Source organism: Mus caroli, unplaced genomic scaffold (genome assembly GCF_978045245.1).
Source record: "Mus caroli unplaced genomic scaffold, Mus_caroli_1 scaffold_14, whole genome shotgun sequence".
NCBI lineage: Eukaryota > Metazoa > Chordata > Mammalia > Rodentia > Muridae > Mus > Mus caroli.
In genome coordinates, this window is record NW_028227269.1 from 3,467,322 (window position 1) to 3,488,794 (window position 21,473).

General features: G+C 38.2%; 1 long non-coding RNA gene across 1 annotated transcript; it reads left to right on the top strand.

Moving 5' to 3' along the window:
- Positions 1 to 13,969: 13,969 nt before the first annotated feature.
- LOC115032783 (uncharacterized) lies at positions 13,970 to 19,119 on the top strand. The gene is made up of 3 exons (XR_003838409.2): positions 13,970 to 14,056; positions 15,638 to 15,723; positions 19,034 to 19,119. It is a non-coding gene; the product is annotated as an uncharacterized LOC115032783 (long non-coding RNA).
- Positions 19,120 to 21,473: the final 2,354 nt, after the last annotated feature.

The window sequence follows — 21,473 nt, forward strand, 5'->3', positions numbered from 1 at the left end:
TGTTAAAAGGAAATGTTCACGTCTAATCATATATTAAGGGTATCATAAGCTGCATAGTTATTGTTAAAGACAACTGAAGAAATGTAAGTTCTAATGAAGGAAGCCCTTGGATAAGATGTTTGTGATACCTTGGGGCTTTGGTATCTTGGAGTTAGTAGGTTAAAGGGGTGATGGAATTCATACTTGACTCAATACTTTAAAGCACAGATATAATGGAAATAATCAGAAATGACACCATGAGGTCCCATGAAGTTTCAATTTCTCTTCTTTTCTCATGTGCCAGCTCAACCCCCAGATGAAACTGCAAACCAGGAGTCTAGTTTAACCAGGGCTGGCTCCATCTGCTATTTTCTCTAGTCTATCAGGACATTTGGTTAATTGTTTGCTGTATCTTTATTCCTGTCTCCTGGATCTGCCTTATACAGTTTTGCATTTCCTCCTCTATACCTGATTTCCTGACTGGGTTCTGTGCCTCCCAGAATTTCATACTCAGGTTAATTCTCTGCAACCACCCAGAACTGGTCGTCTAGATAAGATGTAATTGTAAATTTCTTAAAACTTTTGAATATTCAAGTGGCTCAGTGGAGCCTCAAGGTGACATTTAGGTTCCCCTGTGAATGGCGCCTGTTTGCTTTTCCTATCTTCTCCCTTTGCCACAGCTAAGATTATGTTAGAGTTCCCTGGTGGCCTGTGAGCTCTGTCCCTTCAGGAACAGTGTGTAGTTTCTTTCGGACTTCTTTTGTAGTTTTATTTATTTATTTGTTTGTTTGTTTGTTTTTTGTTTGGTTTTTTTTTTTTTTTTTTTTGAGACAGGGTTTCTCTGTGTAGCCCTGGCTGTCCTGGAACTCACTCTGTAGACAAGGCTGGCCTCGAACTCAGAAATCCACCTGCCTCTGCCTCCCAAGTGCTGGGATTAAAGGCGTGCACCACCACGCCCGACTCTTCTGTAGTTTTAAATCTACCCATTTCATTGTCTTCCTTTCTTCAGATTAGTTGAAGAATTTGCCATCTGGGCAGTTTGCCCGTCATCCATCTCATTTTCCTGTTCATTTCTCATAGTATTTTGAGAAACAAGATCATTATGGAGCACTGTCTTCTTTGCTACCCTTTCCTGGAGTTTGGAATGAATAGGCATTTAACTTTATTGGATGATTATTTTTCATGCAAAAGAAGAATGAATCATAAAAAATACATCTCAATATATTATACTTTTTAGAACAATAGTCTGAACACAAACATCAAGGGCATCAATGGGAAGTTTCAAAATAAGAAAAAAATAAGGATTCTGCAAACATGTATTTAAAACACATAGCTGAAACCTTAGGGCAAGTATCACTAGTATTATTAGTGGGGTCTTTAAGCCAATCTATAGAAACAATAGGGAAAGGGGAAAAAAAGGTGCCTTACTACTCCCCCAAGGTCAACAGATACCCTAACCCTAGCCCTAACCCTAACCCTAACCCTAACCCTATCCCTAGCCCTAACCCTGATTTTTTTATACCCTAACTACCACAATCTTCAGAACCAAATGCAAACAACAAATACAAACACCCCCATGCCCATACTGCATCCCTCTCATTAAACCTCTCAATGACCATCAGTTAATGCTAGCACTTTAATAATGAAACAACTGAGATTTAGAATATTACAGTTGTCCTTCTGATCCAGTCAAGACATGTATTGTAAGTTATTACTCCTTTCCATCTTCATAATCTTTGACCTTTGAGAATATACACAATCTGAACATCACAAAGAACCCCTCCTGCAGGAGTTAATTACGCCTGACAAAGCCCATTAGCAGTAAGTATTTGCTGGACTAAGGTTCTGGCTTCACTGTGGAGTCCTGAAAGCTTGTATGCTCTTGCTGTCAGACACTCAGGATGGTTCCTGGCTTAGTTGAGGGAAACAAAACGAAACAAAGGGAAATACTGTTGCTAGTGCATGCTCACATCTTTATCATTAATTCCAGCCAATGCTAAGTAATAAAGTGTTTCCATTAATTCAATCAGTAATTGTGTATGGATATCCTGTAATTTATACAGAACAAATAAATGGTGTGTGTGATTACATATCAGAGACAATACTTTATTAGAAAGTATTGTCAACATTGGTGTCCACAAATTAAATTTTTTTTCCTGTGAGAGATCTTGTGCGTAAGAGTTAGCTATTCTTTTTCAGGACCACAGGAGAAGGCAGCTTAGCTAGCCTACTACTATTATTATATGAGAAGGAGGTTCTTCCATGTAGACCATGACCCCAAAAAGTGACTACTCATCTCTTTTCCTTCCAGCAACATTTGACATAGCAAATGGTTAGAAACATGAGCATATCTCTGGGAATATCAGAGGGAGTAGTACAAAATCATAAGGGATGTGATAATGAACATCCATCCTCACTAAAAAATCTTAACTATATGGTCCTTTAGTTGCTATGCCATAAAGGAATGGCCCTCAATATTCCTAATGCTCTGACCCTTTAAAACAGCTCCTCATGTTTTGGTGACAGAAAGCATAACATTATTTGCATTGCTACTTTGTGATGGTTTATATATGCTTGACCCAGCGAGTGACATTATTAGGATTTGTGGACTTGTTGGAGTAGGAATGCCACTGTGGTTATAGGCTCTAAGACTCTTATCCTAGCTCCCTAGAAGCCAGTCTTCTGTTTGCCTTCAGAACAAGATGTAAAACTCTCAGCTGTTCCTACACCATGCCTACCTGGACACTGCAAACATCATGCCTTGATGATAATGGACTGGATCTCTGAACCTGTAAACCTGCCCTAATTATATGTTGTACTTATAAGAGTTGTCTTGGTCATGGCATCTTTTCATAGCAGTAATATCCTAAGACATACTTCATAACTATAATTTGGTACTGTTATAAGTCATAATGTAAATATCTGATAGGCAGGATATGTGATATGTGACCCCTGTGAGAGGATTGTTTGATTCCTAAAGGGATTGTGACGCACAGGTTGTGAACCACTGTCTTAGCATCTGCTTACTGAGCAGTGTACTATTATTTTGTCTACAGAGTGACCAGCACTTCCATGACTATAGTATACTCAGTCCTTAGCTAGCTGCAAAGAACTTGAAAAAGAACATCTGATGCACAAGATGTCTACCTCTGTGAAATTTGCTGTACCAGTGAGTTTATGCTACTCTAAGACATTAGAAAGCATGGAAATAATGAGGAATATCCTGTCAACTTGCATATTTGTTCATACTAAGAGAGAGAGAGAGAGAGAGAGAGAGAGAGAGAGAGAGAGAGAGAGACAGAGATAGGTATAGGTAGGTAGGTAGATAGATAGATAGGTAGTTTTCTCAGTAGGAAACACCTTACTGGAACCTAATGTAAAAAGTTAACACATGTACAAATAAAACCTTTTCTCTTTAAAATTATTATTCAGTTTAATTGGATGTATCGAGCTAAACACCCAATGACAGAGAAGCAAGTAGCTTAAGACAAAGCTGTCGGCTGTAGAAAGGAAGACATAAGTGAAACAAAAGTTGAGATTGTGAGATGCTTCCTGTACATCCGTCTCCACTTCTATTAAATGCTGGTATTCTTTTTTAGAATTATCAATGGAGAGTTGAAAAAGAAGCCACTTTTTTCCAGATAAAACAATATCATAGGCATATATTTCCCTTGAAATGCAATATAGGATAGTTTAAGCACTCCTGTTTTGGAGTACTTTCTTAGGTAGTAGCTGAACCATTCATTCATTCATTCATTCACTCATTCATTCTTGCATTAACTTATTTTCCATCTTGTTCTCAGCACAGGTGGATCAAGGAGTTGAAAAATGCATTTGAAATGTGTTTTGTCATCCAGTTGTGAAAATATGTCCTAATGATTCCTCTGAAAATGGAAAAAAAAGTATACTTTCAGAGCCTGAAAATATCAAATGAGCTAATGCATTGTTTAGAACAGTAATAGTATTCCTGGTACATAATTTGGGCTCTGAAAATTGTATGCAGGACATATCTGAATCTGTTCATGTGAGGCTTTGAAATCTACATAGGACAACAAGATGATTACTTAAAAATGTGGGGTTTAGTAGATGGGGCTAGAAAATAGGGCTCGTTATCAAGGGTGATGCTTCCAGATGCTTAGTTCATGTTACTACAAATAGATTGGCTTTTAGCAAGATGACAAGCAAAATAAAGCAAAGAACCTGAGTATCTACACCCATACAGTCATGTTTTACAGTCTAAGAATGGGAGATTTTTTTCTCTCATTGTGGCTACATCTCCTTTCTGTAACTTTGGCTTAGTCCAAAAGGACTCGTGGCAAGCTGACCACTAAAATCACACACCATACTTTTAATACAAAGTTACTTCAATGCAATGAAGAAACAATATAACCAATAGATTAGAGATTCAGGCTTCCTTGCACCTCAGAACTGCATTAGTAGCTGCTTTAAAATTCAATATAGAGGTGGAACATTACAGCACTTCCTTCTAGTCTTCTCTTATTTGTCTCTTCTTTCAACTTCTTGTCCTTCATTTCAAGTTTCCCCCATTATTTTTCTCTCTCTTAAAATCTAGGTGATGAGGCTGGGGAAATGTCTCAGATGGTAAGAGTGCTGCCTGCTCTTCTAGAAGACCTGGGTTTGATTCCAAACATCCACATGGCTGCTCACAGCTCTCTGTAAGTCCAGTTGTAGGGAGTCTGATGCTCTCTTCTAATTTCTTCAGGCACACGACAGGAAAGGAATACACAGACATATGGGCAGACAAAATCACTGTACACATGTAATGTAAGGTAAAACATTTAAATATTTAAATTAATAATAAAATAAAATCTAGGTATTGTTCCCAAACCATATATATGTGTCTTCAGTTTATGCTCCACATTGATTGGGTCTATTTTAAGTAAGCAGATGTATAAAACATTAATTTATAAATCAAATACAATTTCAGATTTATTTTTATAACAAAAAATAGTCTTGCATTTGTGAAGGTGAGCCTAGGAACTTTTCTTTTTATGGGGATCCTCTTCAGCAAATATATAAATTCATTCTCAGTAATTCCTATACATCTCTTTAGGAAGACATCTGTTATGTGAAATAAGATACACCTGCATATCCAATTCTGAGTGTCAGTACAGTAAACACTTATAAGTTACTGATGAAAAAGAAAATACACTCTCAGCCATTCTATTCCAATATTCAGTTCTTATTATCAGAAGAATTTGAAATAAAATACCTTTTCTCCAATCTCACTTCTCAAACTCTTTCCCATTGTTTTGACATGCAGGACAGCTTTCCAGGTCTGAGCTCAGGAGGAAAGGATTCAATATGACTTGTGCTCACCACAAGTGTACATTATCATAAAACTATTATTCAAATGCCAGAACAAAGGTACCTAATCTTCAACAAAGGCACAGAGTTAATTGCCATTTTTGACATCTTAAGGAATTAATCACGATTCTGTAAGGACCCATGGAAGCATAGGTGGAATGTCTTTTCAAAGTTTCCTTTCTAGTCAGTGAAGTAAATTGCTGACTCTTTACTTTCAACTTGCAAGAAAATCTGCAAACTGAACAGTTAGTACGTGTCTTAAAGTCGAAAGACTTATCTTGGAATATGAAATGGTTGCAAAAAAAAAAAAAAAAGTAATTACTTCATGTAGATAACTTCATGGGATAATCCTAGGTGGTTGATCTGGAGTTGTGCTAAGATAGGAGAATTGGGCTCTGTTAGGGAAATTATAAAACAAATTTTAAAAGGAATAATAAGAGAGGATATTTTAGAGTTTAAAAATAATGAGTTTGATCTGAACATAAAGTTTTAGAAGTTGGAACTCAAGTCCTTGAGGGATGGATCAAGTCAATTCAAATATGCATATGATGGAGGATGTGAAGGAAAGACAGAGAAAGAATCCAATATTTCCTTTAGGAAATGAAGCATAGCATGCTTAAAGCTCCCTGGCAATGTCCAACTTTTCCTTTGTCCTCTGGGTCTTTGGGCGAGCTATGTCTAGATGCCAGAAATATACTTTCCCCTTCTCTGCCTCTTCTTCAGTTGTCTGTTTGAATTTCTAGGAATAGATCCCTGCCACCTGGCAACTACAGCTATGATTTCATTGAGATTCAGAGGATGGGGCAAGAACTTCCTCTATTTATTCTTCCCAAGAGGTTGCTTACCTAAAATTATCTAGAAACCATGTTTTTCTAACCTATCTCTTTATTTTAAATACATCTTTCTATAGCATTCAATTATCACACTGTGTATATCAGCATGTGCTTAATGCTGGATATTTAATGGCTTGGTACAAGATGTTGCATTGAGACAGAGATTTTTGCACCTTGACCAATTAGGTAACATTAGCCAGTAAATCTTCATTCTTATCACACACACACACACACACACACACACACACACACACTCACACACACTTGAAGAATTTCTATCTAAAATTCATTGATCTTTTACCTGTGACTTTTGTCCTTGAGTCATGTTGACAATATCAACCATTTGGCCACTGAAAACCAAGAAATTCAAATACTAAGATCATTTCTCACAAGTCAAGTTAAAAGATGAAATCTGTTTGTCTTAAACTAAACCTTCATTTCCTTCATAACAGAGATGATTAAACAATGGGGGACTTTTCTGAGGCCCGCTTGAGCATCTGTGCTTTGGGATGACTCAAGCAGCTGAGACCTGCATGGAGAGAACACATGAATCTCTGCACAAGAGTCAAGACATCCTTTCAGAGTCTTCAGTGTACATATTGCAGTACCAGGATAGTGATGAGAATAGTAACCAGAGATAATATTTTCCAAGTAGCACCATCACTTGGGGATAACTGTCTCTTGATGATGCTGCCCTGCTTTTCTCAGAAGAGAAAACCCTTAGCCTAACAGATAAGATTTTCTTGTCTCCATTGCTATTATTGCTGACTCTGTCCTTGGACCCATAATCAGTTTGGATCTGCTTAGGAAAATGTGATAGCCCACCCCCTAATGGTTTCCTTTTATTTATTTTTTAATCATGGATGCTGTCACATTAGAAACTAAAACTGAGTGCAAAGTCCGTTTCATTCATGAGTGTCTTTTTCCTGAGGTGTGTGTGTGTGTGTGTGTGTGTGTGTGTGTGTGTGTATTTGTATTACTTTTCTGTTTTTGTTCTGTTCTTTGTATGTTTGTTTGTTTTTGCTTAAAATGTCTTGTAAGATTTGCAGGTCTATACAGAGACCTCTTTAAGAGCATGTCTTCTCTGATGATGACATCATTAACCAAATATTGCAGAGACAACCTGTACAAAGTTAATGAAACTCTTAAATGTTCAAGTAAATGCCTGAAGCTAAAGAAAATGGAATAGAAAAGTTTTGGTTTTTCAGTGAGAAAGCTGAAAAAAAAAACAACAAAAAGAAAAAAAGAAAAAGAAACAACAAAAACCCAACCCAACCCAAAATATCTAAGATAGTGTACAAGCAAGCTAGGTCCCAAAAGACAAGTGCGGTATATGTTTACTTATATGTTAATGTTAGCTCTTTAGTCTTCTATTAGCAAGATAGAATCCCTGTAATTGTCCATCTGTGAAACTCACAGAAGCTAAGTCCAGAGGAAGGGACTAAAGCAGAGGGATGGATGTCCCTAGGAAGGGGAAACAGAATAGATAGTTATACCAGGGGTGGGGGACTGGAATGAGAGGATCAAACAAGGAGAGGAGGGGAAGGGTAGATAAGAGGGAGGGAATAGAGGGAGGGACAGATAAAACTAAAGGCCCTTTCAGGGGTCACATGGAAACCTACAGTAGAAAATTGCTAAACATATATACATATATAAAGGTGATCTAAATGGGAACAAATAATGGAAGAGATGAAACCCCAACTGGACATTTTCCATCACCAAATGAAGTATCTATTTCTGGTAATGGGTTACATGTTAATCTAGCTGTTGGCCAAAAGTAGCCCCCATGGAAACCCCTAAACATCTTAGGCTATTGCCAAAGGCTATTGATTTCTTTCCACAAAATGATGGCAAGGCTCTGTTGCTGAAGACAACACCTACACAGTTGATCTCGTGCAGACTTAAGGCCTTCACCCCTATTGACTAGTGTTCACAGTACTAGAAGGCACTCACACTTTACCAAAGGAGAACAGTAAACACAAACTCAGCTACAAATACTTCAGTCTGAAATGGTAACTGCTTACAAGATGTGCTAGTGCAGTAATGGCACAAATTTTGTGAGAGTAACTAACCAACTATACAATTGGATTAAAGTCCATACCATGTGATTGAATCCCTCCCCAACTCAGGTCAAGAACCCGAGTTTGGATATGCCAGAAACTGGGTAGGGGACCAAATACTACTCTTCTTCTAAAGGACTGTATCAATAAAATGATTCCTGGGGACATTCTGCTATACTCATAGATCAGTGGCTTGCTCAGCCAACATCAGAAGACCCCCCTTCTGCAGTAGTTGAGAAAGGATAGAGAAACTCACAGGTGGACAATGTGTCTATACATACTAAAGAGTGGGAGACCTTGGAACACTCAACCCTAAATGGGATGTCTCATCAAAGAGATCTCAGAGCCCAGGAAAACCTGCAGGGGATGGAGAATACCAAGAAAACAAAGCTCCTAAACAAAATAGCCTCCCCCAACCCCCCCCCCAACACACACACTCACAGAGACTGTAACAGCATACACAGGATGGACTGGGACAACTGTGACGCCAGTGGAAGTGGAAGTAAACTCACACCCCTGACTCAGATGCTATCTCCAATAGATAAGCACTTGAAAATGAAAACTTTGTTTGTTTGTTTGTTTGTTTTCTAACAGTCTCACTGGGTATACAAACCAAACTTAAGGCCAGGCCCAATAAAATAATGAAGTTAATGACATTCCTAGAGGTTCTTCATTTTTTTTCTTTTTTCGATATTTTCTTTATTTACATTTCTAATGTTATCCCTTTACCAGTCCCCCCCCCCACAAAAAAACCCTACCCCATTCCCCTACCCCTGCTTCTACGAGGGTGCTTCCCACCCACCCACCTACTCCTGCCTCTCTGCCCTGGCATCAACCAACCAGACCCCAGAGCTCCCTGGGACTAAACCTCCAGCCAAAGAGGTTCTTCATTTTATAATGCTTTTTTGAAAAAAATAAATGTAAAGATCCTTTGTGTCTGTGTGTATATATTATGGAGCACTATGTATATGATCCATGTGCCTCTGCATCTATAAGTATTTCTTCAGCTTTTTCTTTGTTTTTTTCTTTGTATTTTTTGTTGTCATATTCTAGATTGTTTGTTTATATTATATATTATTAATAATTATTATTATTTACCTGTTTATATTCTAATAAAAAAGAAAATAGAGTATGAGTTTGAGTGGATAGGGAACTTGGGAGGATCTGGGAGGAGAGAAAACTATTATCAGAACATATTGTATGAAAAAAAAATCTATTTTCAAATAAAAGTACATCAAAGTTTTAAAGACCTAACCTACAAATGATTCTAGAGAAATAGTTGAAGACTAGAGAAATATTTGAATATATAGAGAAGTATTTGAATATCTAGAGAAATATTTGAATATTAAGAGAAAAATGAAGACTGAAATGTCGGCAAATGGTGGAGGAGAAGTTTATAAACAGAAAGTTCAGAATGAATAAAATACAGAAAACAAAACAGAAGCAAAACCGTAAGGAGATTGTGATGGCCAATCTTGGTTGTCATTTTGACTACATATGGAATTGACTACAAAACAAAGTACCAGGAACCCTGTGAGGGATTTTCGTGATCAGATTATTTTAATAGCAAGATTCATCCTATGGTATTTGGAGTTTCTATCACTGTGATGAAACCGTGTGCTCCAATATGATTTGGGGAAGAAAGTGTTTCATGTTAAAACTTGCAAATTCATCACTGAGTGAAACCAGGGCAGGAAAGGAAGTGGCCAGGGAGGGGTACTGCTTAGTGGATTGCTCCTCAAGGCTTGTTCAGTGTGTTTTTTAAAACTATTAGGGAGCACCTACCTAGGGGATGCATTGCCCCTTGTGAGATTAGCCCACATGCATCAACCCTCCACCATAAGCCAATCATTATCAAACACTGCCTCACAGCCTTTCTTGCAGGCCAATCTAGTGGAGGCATTTCTCAGTTCAGGTTCTGTGCTCCAAGACGGCTCTAGATGATGTCAAGTTAACATAAAAATGCCATAGCACACGCCTGAAATACCAACAGCTGGTTTTGGTGGCAGCATAAATGAACAGACACAGGAGAAAGAAACTAGGCTCTTTGCATCCTTGCATTTACCTTTTCTATAAAGCGTATCTACTCTGTTACTGAGGCATCAAAAACACTTTTTGGAGTTTCCATCTTAGAATAAAAACCAGTAGCTCCACAGAAATCCTCTAGGCCTTCAGTCCAATATTAAGACTACTGAAACATGCGGGCTTATAGGATAAACAACTACTAAATTCTCAGCAAATCTAGCACTCCTCTTTTATTCTACCCCCCCCCAGACAGCACTAATTAATACATTCACTCATTTTGTAATCAGAGAGATAAAAACTAAACACTGAAATGCCCCTTAGTGTGTTTGCAAATAAGAGCATGCCAACAGGTTATCTAATATCAAATGGTCAGCCTGAAAACATATACACATACAAATACTTATATATGTACAAGCAACAACATATGAACTAAAAAGGTTGTATTTATGTGTTTAGAAATACATAAACATGTACACACACACCCATAGGTAACAACTATTAAAGAAACAGAGGCCATGAAGTTGAAAGAAGGCAAGAGGTGGGGATTTTATGGAGAGTTTGGATAGAGAAAAAGAAAGTGAAAAACTGTGTAATTATATTATAATCTTAAAAAATACAATTTTAAAAATGTGAAAAAATGTGAATAACACTATAAATACAAGTGGCACTTAACTGGTAAGAATACAATCATGTACAGCCAGTGATTCTACAAGTTTTGAGATTGAATATGTTTCTACCTGGAATTTCAGTACTATATTCATAGTGTGATATTTTATAGGAAAGGGCTGAAACATGAATATAAAAGTACAATATTTATGTCCTAGGATATACTTTTGTTATAAGAAACATAGTTTTGTAATTGTCATGGATTCATTCCAAGAACACAGACTACAATGATAAAAAGCTTAAAGAATGTGAAAATGTAGCATGATACCATTCATGTAAATTCTAGAGACATGCAAGTCACTAGTTTCTATCTATATATTAAAATAATCTCTTATTTTAGATATAGAGCATAACATTATCAATTTTATTTGCTGTATAAAGTTAGTATTTTATAAGCATTCTTTCAGAAGTTTATTTTTTCTTTCCAGGATTTTTAAAATTATTTTTATATGGTATATTTTGTTTGTATTCTTTCCCTTCCCCCTACTTCTCCCACATCCTCTCTAGTTTCTTCCTCACCCAATTTCAAGCATTCTCTCTCTCTCTCTCTCTCTCAAAAATTAATATAAACACACACACACACACACGCGCGCGCGCGCGCGCGCACACGCGCACACACACAACATAGAGTCCATTTTCTGTTGGCCCATTACTCCTGGGCATGAAGACTACCTTGAAGGGTTAAAGTTAAGAAATTGAAAACTGATGTATCCAGACAAATAAAGAAGGCAACCTTAAAACACTAAAGAGAGTTTTTATGGTGGAACATTTTGGTATTGGACACAGATGGTTAGATGTAACAAAAGTACAATATATGCAGAGTTCTTATGTGAGCTAAGTTCATGTGTGCTCCCATGTATGAAGAGCTCAATTCACAACAAGCCTGAGGTTCAGAAAGAGGAGAAATCTACCAAGGTTCTGAGCTATGTGTGTGTTTGCATATGTAACTGTATGTAAGCACTCTTAATTAACTTTAATCCAACCCACATCCTTGCCTATATAAACTTTTTCTGTGGTTTCTTTAACCCTTCCTCCCCCCCCCCTCATTTTATACATTGAGGCTGGGTTGACCTGGCATCTAGAAGAGCCAGGCCTGTCTTATTTTTTAATTAGAAGAGTGCCAGCCTTTTCAGATTGATTCAAGCAATTCTCTTCCCCCATAAAGTCTTCCCCTCGCTCCACTGGGCATCAGCATTTGGACCCAGATCTTCCCATTCATCATTTCATCTTTGCAGCCTTATCACAGCAGACACCCTTGCTTTCCTTACTATCTCCTCTACTCCTCTGCTGTCAGTAGCTCTCACCTTGCTCTTCTGCAATTCACAATTACATTACCCTAAAGGTCAAAGTGCCATTTCCCAGGTTAAACCACACCCCATTTTCTACCAGTATAAATGTGTGTTACTTACAATATCCTGTATTTCCATGTCTGTTTCTTCCTTACATACAAAATTCCTCATTTTCAAAACCATCAGACATCACCTCCTGCAACACTACCCAAATTGAGACAGAGGGGCTCAGAAATGAAACTTGAGCTAACTCAGAAAGAAACTATAAATGCCTACTATGGCATTACCACACAGGTAATAGGAAAGCATACAAGTCAAGAAGTCAGAGGGAAGGTGGTGGCTTTAGGGGATTAGTTAACACATTGAAAACAGGTATTGACACAGATCTCTGTAAGAGGACTTCCAGGTAACTTACGATCATTTACCTTAATATAAATAAGCCCATTTTTCTTTTATGCCAACTGAAATTGCGGTGTGTACTAATTTACAGCATTGCAAATATGTTGGATTGAAAAGTATAAAACATTGCTGTACAAATTTTAATTTGATTCCCTATGAGGGCAAATCTCCCTCTGTGAGTTTGTCAAAATACTCTATTTCTCTTTGGTAGAAATTATCTTTCTGTATACGTTGTTCATTTGCATACTGACTTACATGTTTACTTCCATATTAGCTCCCTTTTGTATCTGAAGTACATTCTGTGGTATAGTCTAAAGACAGGAATATATATATATATATATATATATATATATATATATATATATATATATGATCTTTATTGAATATTTACATTTCAAATGTTTTCCCATTTCCAGTTTTCCCCTTTGGAAATCCCTTCCCCCTGCTTCTTACTTACCCACCCACCCACTCCAATCTTCCCGCTCTGGCATCCCCCTACACTGGGTCATCGAACATCTTCAGGCCCAAGGGCCACTCCTCCCACTGATGTCCAACAAGGCCATCCTCTACCACACATGCGGTTGGAGCCATGGGTCCCTCAATGTATACTCTTTGGTTGGTGATCCAGACCCAGGAAGCTCCAGGAGGTCTGACCGGATGACACTGTTGCTCCCCCCATAAGGCTGCGAACCCCCTCAGCTCCTTCAATCCCTTCTCCAATTCCCCCATCAGGGACTCCCGCTCAGTCCAATCCTTGGCTGAGAGCATCCAACTCTATTTGTCAGGCTCTGACAGAGCCTCTCAGGAGACAGTCATATCAGGCTCCAGTCAGCAAGTACTTGCCAGTATCCACAATAGCGTTTGGGTTTGGTGATTGTATATGGGATGGATCCCTAGGTAGGGCAGTCTCTGAATGACCTTTCCTTCAGTCTCTGCTCCACACTTTGTCTCCATATATCCTCCTGTGAGTATTTTGTTCCCCCTCTAAGAATCACTGAAGCATCCACACTTTGGTCTTCCTTCTTGGGCTTCATATGATCTGTGAATTGAATCGTGGGTATCAGGATCCTTATCTTTAAAGATGCATTTTCCAGGAGGATGCAGGTTCACTTCCCTATAGCCTCATGGTGGCTCAGAACTATCTGTAACTAGTTCCAGGGAATCCAAGTGCCAGTTTTGGCATTGACAGGCACCTGACATGCTAGCAGTCCATAGGCGTACAAGTAGGCAAAATACACAAAATAAATGGAAAAGATTGACTTTCTATCACTCTTATCCTTGTAGGTTGATTAGAGCTGAATTATCAATTGCAGAATGACTTACATATTTTCTTTTTCCCTTCACATAAAATAGTTCTCTTACGTTGGTGAATGTTTTAGGATGGAGATGAATGAGCATAGCCATGAAGAGCTGCTGTTTATTCACTGTGATGAAGAATATCTGGCCTATGATGTGTACACACAAGTATGCTTTGCTGGTGAGCATCATGCTTACTTTCATAATCTCTTCAAAACTCTTATTGGGGAATATAATTGAATCAAAATATTTTAATACTAGTCTTTCTTTTTCCCATCAGTTTTTACTTCTAGATCCTTGCATTATTTTATGCAGATAAGTAAGTAATAGTCTATATGTAAAGCCTCAGTGAAAACATTTAATATATTTTAGAAGAAAGGCCAGCAAAATACATGTTAGGTTAAACGTATAATTACAAAATTCAGTGTCTGATCTTTTGTTGTAGATCCTGGATGAAGATCCTTTTCTCTTTTATTCATCCATTTATGCATTTATTCACTTACTTGTAAACTCCTCTCTCAGCCATTTGTTCATTTTTAATATAAATTTTAATTGACTTGAGAGCTTCATATATTAGTACAGTAACATCATTTTCCCTTCCCTTGCTACATCTCCATCATATACATATATATGTATGTATATATATATATAGTATACCAGTAAAAACATATCATAGATTGTTTTATTTACATCTTCAGAAGTTATAATACACATCATACTGTATTTTACAAATGTTATATATAAACATACCAAAATATTTTTATTAAAATAAGGTCAGGGCTTTTTAAAAATACAGCCTATAATAGTGTTCTTAGCCTATTCAATGAATCTTGTAGGGGATCAGTGAGTACCAAGCAGAGCTTTGAGGCAAAAGAGGGAACCGGGTGTTTCCCTAGGGCTCAAGTATCCAGCTGTAGGAAAATATTTTAGAAATCTAAATATCAACTAAGTGAAGAAAATGAAGTATGGTGTAGTGAAAACTGAATAAAAACAGAGAACAACTGAGCTCCTCATCAATACCTCTCTCACAGCAAAATGTAAAAAGCATTTGGTTAAGATGAGGACAAGTAAGTTTGAGAGGGATTTGAGCAGGCAATGAATTATTCATTCCTTTATTCCTTCCTTGCAAAGACAGTAAATGAGCAACCACTATGCTGGGGATTGTTTTGAAGGCCCAGATTGAGGGTGGTGAGTGAACAGACTACATCTCTCTTTTACCAGATTTCTTTCTGATTGCAAGAGATATACACTAAGCAAGAAAACAAACACAAAAATGAGTAGGCCATGTATTGTGCTGGTTCATTTTATGTCAACTTACACAGCCTAGAGTCATCTGAGAGGAGAGGACCCCAAATGTGTAAATGCTTCCATAAGATTGGGCTGTGCTCAAGCCTGAAGAGTAGTTAGTTAATTAGAGATCGTGGGGGAGGGCCCAGTCCATTGTGGGTGGTGCCCCCCTTGAGCTTTTGGTCCTATGTTTTATAAATAGAAAGCAGGCTGAGCAAGCCTAGGGCAGCAACCTTGTCAGCAGCATCCCTCCACTGCCCTTTGCATCAGCTCCTGCTCTGGTTCCAGACTTCTTTGCTTTCCTGCCCTGAGTCCCTTTGGTTATATGAAGTGTAGGCCAAATTAACCTTTTCCTCCCCAACTTGCATTTGGCCATGTTGTTTCATCACAGCAGCAGTAACCCTAACTGGGACTGAAATTAGTACCAGGATAATGAGGTTTTGCTGTGACAGATCTGTCCATGATTTTTTTGTAGAAGTATGAAAGGACTTTGGAACTTTGTGGAAGAAAAGCTAACGAGTGCTCAAGGCTTGGTGAGCTGTTCTGTGGAAGCTTGCAAGGGTAAGAATGTAGAGAGAAATGTAAACAATACAGGCTTCTCTTGTGAAATTCTAGAGGGAAGTTTGAAAGTTAAAGACTATCGGGGCTCTTGCATATCTGTTATTTTTAATTAAGATTCTGTGGTTCTGGTCAACTGGGGCTGAAGAGTCAACATTTATTAACAAAAGACCAGAACCACTGAAGTGAAATCCTTCCTTTCCTGGGATAATTGATGCTGGTTGGCTGGAGCAGAGAAATTAGCAGTAATTAAGAAGAGACTGGCATCACTGAGGTCAAGTCTTCTGGGAGGTGTTTTCCTGAGAGTGTCACAGAAGCTGTGGTCAGAGGCAACCATGGTAGATCCTCACCCGCTAGCAGCTGAACTTGGTAGTTTAAGAGACACCCAGGTGGTACTGGATTTGATGGCATGAACATGTCTGCTGTCAGGGCATGCAAAGCAAGTGAGGTGTGACACTGAGAAGCCATAAGAGGCCATTGGTGAAGATGCAGCCTCAGTGGCAGTTGAAGCTCCAGGATTGAAAGTGTCTTGGTGAGAACCTAAGACTTGGTACTGTGAAGAGAGACCCCAGAGGAGGTTACTGGGAAGAGCTCAGCCAAGCTGCAGCAGAAGACCCTAGCATTTTAGAAATACCAGTACTATCTACCTGACCAGCAGTAACAGCAGCAGCAGTGGAGTGGAGCCAGCCAGTAGAGCCTAGATGAAGTTGTGTGTACTGCAGAGTGGAACCTAAAAAGTGATATAAGCCCTTTAGAGGAGCCCTAGAAATCAGGAGTACATCATAGATAATTGTTCACTGAGGTTTTTGCCCTGTTGGAGTTTCCTTTTTGCTTTGTTCAGATTGTGACTGCACCCTGGCTCTTCCCTCTTGGAAGAGCTTATTTTTAAATTTACAGGAGCCCACAGTTGAGAGATTTTGGAATTTTCAAAGATATTCGGATTTTATTTGTTTACTTTGAGTGTTTAGATTTTAAAAGACTTTGGGTTTTTAAGAGACTTAACTTTTTAAATGTTTGAATTATTAAAGCTAAGGAAATTTAAGTTTATAGTCTGTTTTATATTTGTGATATTTATTAATCTGGGTTTGTGAGGGTGAACAAAAAAAAGAGAGATTATGTCTTGATAGAAATATTTGTGTGCCTAGTTGACAAGGGGTCCATCATGTTGGCTAATTTTATGTCAGTCTAGAGTCATCTGAGAAGTGAGAACTGTAGTTGAGAAAATGCCCCCATAACATTGAGCTGTAGGCAAGCTCACTGTGGGTAGAGGCAACCCCTGCTGGTTGTCCTGGGTTTTATAAGAAAGGCTGAGAAAACCAGGGGGAGCAAGCCAATAAGCAGTACCCCTCTATGGCCTCTACATCAGCTCCTGCCTCCAGGGAGCAAGCCAATAAGCAGTACCCCTCTATGGCCTCTACATCAGCTCCTGCCTCCAGGTTCCTGCTCTGTTTGAGTTCCTCCTCTGACTCCCTTCAGTGATGAACAGTAATATGGAAAGCATAGGCTGAATAAACCCTTTCCTCCCCAGTTTGCTTTTGGTTATTTCGTTTGGTCAAGGGAATAGTAACTCTCACTATGGTACTTCTGTAAAATAAACTATGTCAAAGAGTCAGCTGACGTGATCAAGGGAGATTTTTCTAGGAGGTAAAGAGGTAGACAGGATGTTTTTGGCTGAAGGATACAGGCCCTTGTATATATGTAGGAATTTCAGGCTGAGGAATTCCTATACGCAAGTTTTTGACTCACTTACCTGCAAGATGTTCTGTCTGCATGGAGGGGGCTTTTCTTACTGGAACTTTCCAACTGATACTAAGGAAGACGGGAAGGAGAAGGAACCATCAGCTTATATATACATTGCTTGTAAAGTCTACTAATAAGCTCAGATTTATTTGAGCCTATTCAAGAAAGTATATAGATTTTAATCAGAAAATGGCAATAAGTCTGATTTATATTATACAAACTCATTTTCTTTCCAGAAAGAATAGCTAAATTAAAGATAACAATTAGGTAAAATAGGAAAATAATAAAATACTATTGTTTTAATTTGGATGCTTAGAAGTGCTACTAAATTATTTGTTGGCATGTCTTCTGAACCCAGGTTTGCTTATTTTCTACAACACAGAGTCAAAAATAAAACCTTTAAAGCATGCACATGCCTACTGAAGGTTAGATATGCACAGCTATCATACTGCTCTGAGGGCTGATGGTGAGATGCTGATAATGTAGGAGAAGCAGGAACAAAAAAAGGAATGAATGAGACGGTATCAGGCAGGACACAGTGACCTGAAAGCTACACAGATAACCTTTGAGATCTAGTGCAAATATCACCTCATACAAGCCTACTAAAGCCCTCAGAAGACTTCCCACTCATTCTGACTTTGTCAGCCTAGGTTTGTTGGACTTACCTTTTACAAGGCCAAGGAGAGCATAGAATCTGCTTTAGTTTGAATCCTTAAGAAGCTGTGATTTTTCTTTCCTTCCTCTCACTTTGACCCTGATAGTTAAGCCCTAACGTAGAAGGATGCTACTTTTAAACTACTTAGAAAAAAGTACCTACTATCCTAACTCTGTTTTAGGAATTTAGTCTAATACCTACACTCCTGGGGCTATACTAGTCTAATACCTTTAATGCCTTTGATTTCAGATTTTTTATTTTTTTCTTACTTCAAAATTAAATTTAGTTCTTGTGAGATGGCTCAGGAGTAAGAGCACTTTCTTACATAGGACCCAAATTCATTCTTAGCAGCTATGTTGGGAGCCTGACAACTGCATGTATGTCCAGTTTCAGGGGATCTAATATCCTCTGTGGACTCTAAGGACACCTATACTCACACACACATGCACACACACACACACACACACACATGCACACACACACACCACACATACTTTGTATATATACATAACTATAATAAAGTATAATAATTATCTTTTAACAATAAATGTACAGATAATCATACTTTAAAGCTCTCACTGCTGGTTGAATACATTTCACAAAATTATTGAGAGAATAAATCTGTTAAAATTGCACACAGACCTTAAAACCTATTTGGGAGCTTCCCTAAAAACCCTGCTCTCACCTGATATTCAGTTAGGCTAGGTTAGAGTTCTGGCTGAGTTTGAATTTGATTTTCTACATGCAAAAGCAGAACTTTTTCTCTGAGCTCTCTGATAAGCATACATACATAGCTCATCTTAATGGGTAAGGAAGTAGAAATGGTTCAAGAAGTAAGAAATAGTTATTTTATCACATACAACTAGAATTTCAGTTTCATATCATTTGTGTTCATTCTCTACTCATGCCTATTTATAGAAAAGAAAATCAAATATGGTAAAGTTCGGTAACTTGTAACAGCCAAGAAATCAGGAAGATGGGAAGAGACATCCTGGGTCACACTGTGTTTATAGAGCTTTGGACTAACCAGTGAATAAGAAGGTGAGTTCCTTATATTCTCTTTCTCAGTCACATGCTGGTGATTTAGAGGATAGAAAGATTTCTACATTTAAACTCTTTCTCTTATGAAATTTATTTAACACTGATATTTTCCATTCTTTTATGGATATTATCCAAGTGCTTATTTCATGCAGTTGTCTTCACATGGCACCATAATTGGCTCACAAGCAATAAAGGCTGGGGAGACTATTCACAGAATGGCAGATTTAGGAAAGGTGCAAATCAGCTTACAGATTGGCATTCTATGAGTTCCAAAACAGCCCAAAGAATAGATAGCATTTGTTTCCTTAAGTATGTTCCAAGAAAGCTAGGACAATTTTAATAATGAAAAAAAAAGGTAGAAACCTAATTGATAACATAGAAAATTGCTAATCATATGAGATTGGCCTTTGTGTAAGTCTTTAGAGGAGATATTCTTGATAATAATTCTGGAGATAGCTATACAAGAGGAATATAGTATGCAATATATCAAGCTTATATCAAACGTCTGAGACTTTCTTTCCCTTATTCCCTTTTCCTTTCTTTCTTTTTTTTCCCCTTCTATCTCATTAATGCACAAAGTCCAAACCTATGTTTCATAGCTCATTTAGGAGCTATTGAAATGTAATTTCTCCTCTCCTGGCTCATTTTGCCAGTATTGAATTTAGACTTTGCCCTTAACTTCGGATGTCCAAAGTTGAGACTCCATGTCCAGCTGTGGTAAGTTGTATACCACCCTTCCTTCACTGAATTCAAGTGTAAACATAAGACATGCTGCTGCTCCATGCTTCCCTGTTGTCTCTTTGCTCACATATATCTAGACAGTATTGCCTTTTCCTTTCTTCCTGCTGAGAATGTCTGTGATTTACCTGTCAAATGGTAAATGTAAGACAATTTTCTCCCAAGGCTTGTCACTATATTCACGGAGAAACTCTGGCCCATGGGATTGTACATTGGTAAGGAAGTTGGGATATATATTACCAACAGTGTGTCTTGATGGAGACATAGAGAAGCAGGGTATGAAGAAGATGGAGAAGTGCAGTAGAATTAAAAAAAAATTCTAGGCCGGGCGTGGTGGCTCACGCCTTTAATCCCAGCACTCGGGAGGCAGAGGCAGGCGGATTTCTGAGTTCGAGGCCAGCCTGGTCTACAAAGTGAGTTCCAGGACAGCCAGGGCTATACAGAGAAACCCTGTCTCGAAAAACCAAAAAAAAAAAAAAAAAAAACAAAAAAAAATTCTAGGAAGTAGTTTCTAGGCATAATCAATTGTATTGCACAAAGAAAGAGAGGCTAGGTAGAGTAATGCCAGGAGAGAAAAGGGGCAAGTGGAAATTTGCTTCTTACTCTTGAAGAAAATCATAATTGTATTGTCTTCTCATTCATGGGGCTTAAAATTGGTGTGGGGCAAAAATAAAGGTAGACAGTCTACATGGTTAAAAGTGCGTTTGTCCTTCTCTGCTGTAAGTCATCCCTAAAATTCATAAAACAAGTTATCTGGAAAATGGATCCTAGATTGTTGAAACTTTGTTATAGGAAAATTCTTTTAAGTAAGTTGAACTGAGAAATTAAGTAAAATTTCACCAAGTTTTTGTTTTTAACCTTTTTTCATTTTTTTAATTGGTTATCTTATTTATTTACATTTCAAATGTTATCCCCTTCCCAAAATCCCCTCCACAAGCCCCCACCCTGACTCCCTCCCCCTCCCTCTATGAGGGTGCTCCCCAACCCTCCCACCCACACACTCCTGCTTCAGGGCCCTAGCATTCCCCTCTCTTGAGTCATCAAGCCTCCATAGGACCAAAGGGGCTCCCCTCCCAATGATGCCAGATAAGGTATATATCCAGCTATATATCCAGCTGGAGCCATGGATACCTCCTGTGTTCTCTTTAACCAAAGGCTTTTGCATTACACCTTCTTTTCAAATCCAAGAAAAATCTCAAAGAGTGTCTAAAGAAGAACTCATGAGGGCCTCCTCTCTCATAAATTCTTCTTCCTGATTTTCTTTGTTAATTTCAAAGATGAAAGAAGAACGACCACCAGCCCAAATCATCATGTAAAAATTAATTAAAGCAAATAATTTTATTTGTGTATATGGGATTATTCCCCTTTAAGAGGTGTTTGAGGGGTCAGCATTAGGTATGAGGAAGGCCAGAATTTTATGGGGGTTCCAAATGAGGGATTTGGAATGCCAAATAATCTGGGTTACAAGAGCAGAAGATGGAAGTACAACAAGTCAGTCCTAAAGACTCTTGAAGCAAAGTTACAGGAGCAGAAGATGGAAGTACAACAAGTCAGTCCTAAAGACTCTTGAAGCAAAGGC